Here is an 8183-nt window from a genome sequence, read left to right on the forward strand (position 1 = left end):
TTTTTGTTTTGTTTTGTTTCGTTTTGTTTTGTTTTGTTTTACAGCAGCCTGAGCAGACTAAGACAGGGGACATCCTGTCACTTCAGCTTTCTGGAAGAGTTTAGTTCATATACAATGAATAGTTCTTCTTGAAATGATTGGTTGACTTCCCCATTGAAGCCATCTAGGCCTGGAGTTTTCCTTATGAAAAAGTTTTTAAGTACAAGTTTACTTCTTTTCTTTCTTCTCCCCCTTCTAATGTGACTTCCATTTCTATCACAAATAGTTTTTATTGCTTTCATTATCTCCTCCTGAACTTTGAAAGCTAAATTTTTGGAGTGCCTGGGTGGCTCAGTCAGTTAAGCATCCAACACTGGCTCAGGTCATGATCTCACAATTTGTGAGTTTGAGCCCCACGTCAGGCTCTGTGCTGACAGCTCAGATCCTGAAGCCTGTTTCGGATTCTGTGTCTCCCTCTCTCTCTTCCCCTCCTCAGCTCTCTCTCTCTCTCTCTCTCAAAAATAAATAAACAAAAAAAGAAAGCTAAATTTTTATCTATTTCATGTTATTTGAAAGCTCGTGTTTGTTGATTCTTTTTTTTCCCCAGAGGCAATGGTTGATTCCTTAATTTTTTAAAGAATTCAATATCATAAGCAAATTCTTTTAATTTGTGAAAAACTGCTGGTCTACACTCCTCAGCTGCCTAGCAATATACCTCTTTTTTGGGGGTATATTTCTTTTTTTCTTTTATTCTGAGTCTGATGGGCACACAAGATCATCCATTTTGGGTTTCTCTTCACCTCTAAATGAAGGTTGTCCTTTGTGAGGGAGGGTTCTAGAAGTTCAGTGGTAGGAAACAGGGAGACCCTGGCATTTTAGAACACACAGTCATTCTTAATCTCATGTTGCTTCAGACACACCACTGCTCCAGGCCAGCAAGAATGTTTTTCTGGTTTAGGGTGAAGCCACTCATTTAGTAAGTATTTTGCATGATGACTTAGCATTGATTTACCATCTCCTGACCAAGATCAGGAGAACTTCCTGAACTCAGAACCGCCTCCCTCTCATTGATTGTTCTGTTTGGCCACAGTATTAGTTCCTTAAGATTAACCTCCAACGAGGTTACATCTGTAGGTTTCTGTTTGTTCCTCTCCTTCCTCTGCTAATAAGCTGTGTTAAGAAGAACTTAGCAGCTAGCTTGCCCTTCTAAGCAAGGAATACATGACTTGGGCATTTGTTGCTATCACATTCTTTAAGTATTTGCTGATCATTTATTACCACTCTTATGGTGCAAAAGGGGCACCGAGTCTCGCCAACACAGCCAGAACTTGCTTTCACAGAATCCGAAACAGGCTTCAGGAAACCTCTTGCCCAGGTCTGTACTTAAGGTGGAAACTTTGGTGAGGAAGCAGGCAGAGGTAATAAACCGATTCAAAATCCGAGCTGAGGCTGAGCTTGTGTATGAGGACCGGCAACAAGGCCAGTGGACAGGGAACACAGAATGTGCTCTGCAGGCAGGCGGAGACCGCCGAGGCCTGCTCAGGGTCCTCTCCTGGTGTCTCCGGCAGCTCCGTCTGATTTTCACAGCAACTCACCGCCATGCTTGGTACCGGTGTCGGCTTTCTGGCTTTCTTTTTTAAAGCTGAGGTGTCCGATCTAGTGCCCAGCTTTTCCCCTGCAAGCCGACACCTCTGATCCATTCTGTACCAACCGCAGTTTGAAGCTTCGTCCTTCCACGATTCCTTCTCTTATGGTTTGTACTGTGTCTTTTGAAGGAAAAAAAAATACAAAATTTTGTTTCTGGTTTGTTTTCGTTTTTTTTTTTTAGAAATCCAATTCCAGGTGGTCTCCAGTTAAAGGCAGAAAACGTCAGCTTGATTGTCCCCGCCTCTTGATTTGCTAGCAATTTTCCTTAGAATTCACCACTTTTCTGAGTCTGATCATATCAGTGTAGCAGAGCTGATCAGATGTGGTGATGCTGACCCGAGCTAACAAATCTCACACAAAGTATAAAAGCAGAATGCTGACTTGCTAAATTTCACCGGGAGTTATGACCATAAAGGGACAGAATGTTCACATCTCCATAGCTGGTGCCTTTGTTTTTCCTCGTGTGCAAGCTAAATAGAAAGATAATTTATTAGAGGACAATTCAATAAGGATGAATCAAAATAAAATGAGTCAGTGTGATGTTGAGACTGTTTGGTTATTATCACGCCTAATGCCTTGATGTTCCCATCTCTACAATAGGACCCCATCTATCAGAGAGACCAAATGCTCATGTTAGCCTCGGGGTTCCAGGATGGTCAGAACTAGAACAATCTCAGCCAACATTTGCATCTAATTCTTTTTCCCCATGCTCTTCAGCTGAAAAAAAAATATGGATAGTAGACATGATAATTTCTCATGTTCTTTTCTTCCTCCAGGCATGTGGTAATATTGTACCTGCTCACCTGTGGGCATCAGACATAAGCATATGGTTTCCTTTAGCCAATTAGTTGAGAATAAAGACTGTTAAGAGCCAGAATGTGGCTTGCAACCTTCTCCTTCCCCTGCCAGAGTGATTAATGATGCCTTCTTCATCCTGTGTCTCCAAGTGAGAATGATGTGAAGAGTCTCAAACAAACCCACATCATAAGCAAGGCATAAAACTTTCTTATTTTAAACCACTAATATTTGGGGATTGTTTGTTACCATGGCAAAATGAGGCTCATGTTGATGGATACAGATACTGGTACCCTGTCATAGGGAGTGCTATAAAACAAACTTAAATATGTGGTATCGGCTTCGTGGGTTATATGGCAGATAGTGAGGTCAATTTATCACAGACTGGAAGAGGGAGGGTCAGTATTACTCAGTGGCTAAATTCTTGTTAAAGGAACAACTACTTAGCAGGTATGATGAGGCGTTCATACAGGCTCTGGGTATCCGTGGCTAAGTAGAGAAAGAGAAAGAGGTAAGGGGAAGAGAAAGCCAAGAAATATACAGTAAGACTTGTGACACAAAAGAAACCCGGGTGTGGTCATTGCTCACAGAGCTGACTGCAATGAGACAGAAAAAGCCAAAAATACGTTTTAGAAAACTGTGCTGCAAAAAAGAATCAACAGCCTAGACTAAAATAAATCACAACAATTTGATACTTACAAAGATCCTGGGGCTCCCAACTGTATACAGGCAAGAAGTGAGCTGACAGAGCTGCTCAGTTTCCAAGAAGGTATCTTGCCAATGTCCCACTCAGATATAGCCAAGGAGGATAATGTAAAACAAACAAAAGAACTACACAGAGTGTGAATTTAGGGAGAAAACTGGACAAGTTAGCTACTCCCAAGGAGGAAAACTAGACCTTATTTAAGAATCATTCCCTGGGGCGCCTGGGTGGCGCAGTCGGTTAAGCGTCCGACTTCAGCCAGGTCACGATCTCGCGGTCCGTGAGTTCGAGCCCCGCGTCGGGCTCTGGGCTGATGGCTCAGAGCCTGGAGCCTGTTTCCGATTCTGTGTCTCCCTCTCTCTCTGCCCCTCCCCCGTTCATGCTCTGTCTCTCTCTGTCTCAAAAATAAATAAACGTTGAAAAAAAAAAATTAAAAAAAAGAATCATTCCCTGCCAGGAATTGGGGGGAATCCTTACTAGGTCTTTGCAGAAGTTTTTCAGAACTGCTACAGAGAAGACTATGTTATGTGGGACAAGTGGATACTATGTGGTCCCAGTTCTTCCTCTCCAAGATTATCTCCTGCAGCTATCTGTCCTGGTTCCATTACTGCATATTGGATTTTGGAGAAGCTCATAGACCTTCAAATTCAAGAAGAGACACATCCAGACCTAACATCAAGATACTGTCTAAAACCAACATATTCCTTAGAAACTCTGGGTTGTAGAATTGATGTCACGAGTAGGAAGAACTTTTGCATCACTTCCCTTGGGTAGGCTGCATATTTTCCATGTGGGTAGGGGAAAAGACTAAATATTTTCTTAGTAGATTGCGAACTATGACAGTCATTAGGGCTGTTTACCCATCTTTTAGTTATTCCCCTTCTGCAAACCTGAGAGGATTGCAATTGCACAATCTTTTGATGAGAGCCATGGCCATTTGACCTGGATTTGGCTGAGAAAACACGAGCAGCTATGATGTGTGTGATGTCCAGAAAAAAGTCTTTAATAGTCAGTGCGTGCTTTGTTATTCCCCTCTCTCCCTGGTGACTGGCCCCGTTCCAGATGGTGAAAGCTCCGTCATCCTATGTGTCCATGTGACGGATGTGAAATGAGCATGTAGCATAAGCAATAAATGAAACTAGGATGTTTTAGTCACAGTTTAGGAGCATTTTTACATCCTAACCTATACAGCCCCGCACTCAACTAAATAAATTAAACAAAATAGCAAATATTCTAGCCTATTTTCCTCATGATTTCAAGAATCCTGAACGGAATACAGGCAGACCCCCAATGTACTGCATTCTTTTCAAATTGAAGGTCTGTGGCAACCCCGCGTCCAGTGAGTCTATCGGCGCCACTTCCCAACAGTATTTGCTCGTGTCGTGTGTGTCACAGTTTGGTTATTCTCAAAATACTGCAAATTTTTTCATTATTATTATGTTTGTTATGGTGATCTGTGATCGGTGATCACTGAAAGCTCAGATGATGATTTATGTTTTTTTAGTAATAAGGTTTTTTTTTAATTAAGTATGTATATTTTTTAGACATAATGCTATTGTGTATCATGCCAGCATGGTATACGGCACAGTGTATACATGTCAGTATAGTGTAGGTATAGTATGGTATAGACTAGAGTGTAAACATAGCTTTTATATGCACTGGGAAATCAAAACATTAATTTGACTCATTTTATTGTGATATTCACTTGTTTGCAGTGGTCTGCAGCCAAACCTGCAAAATCTCCAAGGTCTGCCAGTATTAGCAAAGGGAACAATTCTCTCCAAAAATGCACCATAAACAAGTTAGATGCAGCTCAGGAATGCGACAATATTTTAATATAAGAAAATGGGTGTCATTCACTGCATCAACAGATTGTAGAAAGAGCCATATGCTCATCTTAATAGATACAAAAAAAAATGTGATGGGGAGTCTGGGTGGCTCAGTCAGTTAAGCGTCTGATTCTTGATTTCAGCTCAGGTCACGGTCTTGCAGTTCATGAGTTCAAGCCCACATCAGGCTCTGCGCTGGCAGCATGGAGCCTGCTTGAGATTCTCTCTCTCCCTCTCTCTCTCTGCCCCTCCCCCACTCACTAGTGTGCATGTTCTCTCTCTCTAAATAAATAAACTTAAAAAAAGGAAAGAAAAAATCTGATAAAATTCAAGACCCGTTCAATAAGCTAAAAACAGCAGGAAACTAATTTAACTTCATATAAGATAACAACAAAACTCCTTATGATATGCACAATTATAAATGGGAAAACAATGAATCATTCCCTTTAGATTTAAGAACAAGATAGGGATTCCCACTTTTACTGCTGTTTAACAGTACTAGATATCTGAGATTGGCATAAGATAAATAAAATAAATTAAGGGCATAAAGATTGGAAGAGAAGAAATAAAAGGGGGAAGGGAAGTGGAAGGGAAGAAATAAAAATTACTGCATATGTTACTGTTTTCATAGTTAATTTAAAAGTATAAATTTTCCCATTTAAGGGTGAACATTCAAGTATCCTGTAACCTGGCATTTATACTTTTACCTACTTGCCCAATTGAACTTTAGCATATAGGTACCAGGATACATGTATAGGAATCCATAGTTATCCTATGCATAATAGCAAAAGCCTAGAAAAAGAAATGTCCAATATCCAATGTTTATAGCAGCACTATCAACAATAGCCAAATTATGGAAACAGCCCAAATGTCCATCAACTGATGAATGGATAAAGAAGATGTGGTGTGTGTATATATATATATATATATACATACATATACATACAATGGAATACTACTTGGCAATAAGAAAGAATGAAATCCTGCCATTTGCAATGACATGGATGGCACTGAGGTATTATGCTAAGTGAAATAAGTCAGAGAAAGAGAGATATCATATTTTCCCTTATATGGGGAACTTGAAAACTTAACAGAAGGCCATGGGGGAAGGGAAGGGGAAAAAATAGTCTCAAAGAGAGGCACGCAAACCATAAGAGACTTTTAAATACAGAGAACAAACTGAGGGTTGATGGGGGGGGGCGCTGGAGGAGAGGGAGAAATGGGTGATGGGCAATGAGGAGGGCACTTGTTGGGATGAGCACTGGGTACTGTATGAAGCCATGAATCATGGAAATCTACCCCCCAAACCAAGAACACACTGTATACACTGTATGTTAGCCAACTTGACAATAAAATATATTAAAAAAAAGAGAAATGTCCATGGAAAGAAAATGAATAAGTTTGATACAGTCACCCACTGGAATATTATGCAGGATTGAGAATGAATAAATTCCAGCTACATACATCACAGATAAATTTTAGTTATCTAATGCTGGGTAAAAAAGGTAAGTCTTAGAAGAAACATACAATATGATGTCCTTTATGTAAAGTTTCAAAACTAGCAATAAAAATCTCTACATAAATTAGGATATAAAAAAGTCTAATTGTATGTTAACTAACTGGAATTTAAATAAAAATTTGGAGGGGTGCTTGGGTGGCTCGGTCAGTTGAGCATCTGACTCTTGATCTCAGCTCAAGTCCTGATCTCAGGGTCATGAGTTCAAGCCCCATGATGGACTCTGTGCTGGGCATGAAGCCTACTTAAAAAAAATATTTTGTTTTTTTTTAATTTGGAAACAAGTGAACAAATTAAAAAAAACTCTAAAAGGTCATAAACTCAATATTTGATTGAAGGATATATAAGAAGATGTGTCATTATGAGAGGCCCACATAGGTAGACACAAGTTATTGATAATATTTTAGTTCTTAGTTTGGGCACTGTATTCATAGATGTTCATTATTAAGTAAAAATTCAAACAATACCAATAAAGTTAGAGATCTATGCATGGACCATTAATTTTGGATATGGAACTAGGGTTATACTGATTTTATTCTGTACCTGTGTGTACATCTATGCCAAAAATATAATTATTTGTAAATTCAGAGTCAAGTATAATAGAAAATACACACACACACACACACACACACACATATAAAATTAGACTCTAGACAGATGGACAGACACTCATTTTAACTTACACATACAAGTGAATACCAAGAGGTTAACATGCGAGAAGTAATATCTACGCCTAAGAGCAATGGGTTGAAGTCAATGAAATTTTAGAAAGATATTCAAAAAGTAATGACTTATGAAGATGTTGAAGACAACATCAGAAATTGGAAGTGTTCTGTGTACAAACCAATGTTCATCTCTACACAAATTCATGTACTGCAATTTCTCTACTTCTGTTTGTTTAGCTTATAAAGATATGTGACCCTCCCAACCTGGGAACTTGTAAAATAACGATCACTGCTGCACAGATGATACGTGGCCTCAGAATGGTGTTGTCCAGCACTGGGATTTCCTTCAAAAGTATTGGCTTACCAGTGCAGGACTCAGAAAGACTACAGTGTGACTTTTTAGTACAAGAAGTTTCATCTAGTCTGAAGGCCTAAGGTAGAAATAATCAGAAATCACCAAGGAAGACTTTTGCTGTCATCATTTATAGTGCACTGTTACAGACTCTTATCAACATATTGTCCCTTTCTGCTTTTACTCTCTTGGTAGAAAATGCCTGCAATCATTTGAAATATAGGCATTTCCCAGCATACATGACTTGGCTTTTACACACAGGCATACACTGATAAAGAAGAGTCTTATATCCACAGTCCTGTTCCATAGTCTCAAGATAACAAGGGTTTTGTAGTTGTTTTGAATCTTTAACCAAGAGTATTTGAGGAGGAAACGACCCAGAAGTATGCCTTTACATTCAGCATTAAAAAAATCACAAGGCACTGGTGCCCTGAGGTATCTACACCACTTTCTTTCTGAAGCATTGTAAGAGAGAGAACAAAAATGAACCTGACATCCAGGTTATAAGTGATAATGCATTCTCACCAGGAATATAATTTACGGTATTTGGTTCACTAACACATACCCCTTACCACTCTATCTTTTTAACCAGGGAATTCAGTGATTCCGTGTATAACTGGAAATTTCTGACTATTATCACTTTCAGGGTAGTTCATTTTAACTATTTACGTTGTGAAGGGCAAATTCTTTTATGATA

General features: G+C 39.3%; 1 long non-coding RNA gene across 1 annotated transcript; it reads left to right on the forward strand.

Moving 5' to 3' along the window:
• The first annotated feature begins 853 nt into the window (after window positions 1-853).
• Window positions 854-7722, forward strand: LOC147583029 (uncharacterized). The gene is made up of 3 exons (XR_015242749.1): window positions 854-955; window positions 4840-4973; window positions 7372-7722. It is a non-coding gene; the product is annotated as an uncharacterized LOC147583029 (long non-coding RNA).
• Window positions 7723-8183: the final 461 nt, after the last annotated feature.

Source organism: Puma concolor, chromosome A2, assembly GCF_028749965.1.
Source record: "Puma concolor isolate L17-30 chromosome A2, mPumCon1.1.hap2, whole genome shotgun sequence".
NCBI classification, from domain to species: Eukaryota; Metazoa; Chordata; class Mammalia; order Carnivora; family Felidae; genus Puma; species Puma concolor.